Source organism: Amphiura filiformis, chromosome 2, assembly GCF_039555335.1.
Source record: "Amphiura filiformis chromosome 2, Afil_fr2py, whole genome shotgun sequence".
In the NCBI taxonomy this organism is placed as follows: domain Eukaryota; kingdom Metazoa; phylum Echinodermata; class Ophiuroidea; order Amphilepidida; family Amphiuridae; genus Amphiura; species Amphiura filiformis.
Window position 1 is genome coordinate 87,660,083 of NC_092629.1, and position 821 is coordinate 87,660,903.

Sequence of the window (821 nt, forward strand, 5' to 3'; positions counted from 1 at the left end):
TGAATAATTTGCATGGCAAAATTACCCGTCTCCTCCGCAGCCAATTTGGTTTCGCTCCATCGAAATCAAGCTGGTCACGGAGGAGACTACCTTCCTTTGTGTTTGTTCATTTGTGTATGGAGAGCCATTCTTGGAGTCTATAATGACTTAGGCTAGTCCGACACTGCATTGTACTAGAAATACCTTGTCTGTGAAATCGCTATAGAGCCAACCGAGAACACGTATTCGTTTTGAAAATATAGCATTAAAATTAGTATCACCCTTGTGGCCCCCGTGCAGTGGAAAACCTTATTTCTTTCATTAAAAAGAAATGAAAATTAAAATAAACACGGATCTACCTGTGCACCTTAAAATGGGCACAGCAATTTGTCTCAAATATGAATGAATTTTAAGAAACATACCGGATATGATGAACATTGACCTGACGCCATGATAGTACATGTAGGATCTATTAGTCGTTTTATATACAATGTATATACCGTAATGTCATAATACCAATATTTGTCATAATATATAATGAGTAATATTTAGCAACGTAAATGTGCACTTCATATGCACAAACGAATACTGATCTTTCTGATATTCAGGTTTTGTACATCACATATAACATGTCACATAGGAGGTCATACGTGTTGACCTTCATCTATTGTATTTGTTCAACTGTGTATGGAGAGGAGAAATGCCATTAAAACTCCATCAGTATTAGGGCGTAGTTCAGTGAACTCACCGGATTGCTATTTCAAGTAGGCCTACTTTGAGAATGGGTCGAGGCGATTGCATTGTAAAACCTAATAAATTATTCATAACAGTTACGTAATCAA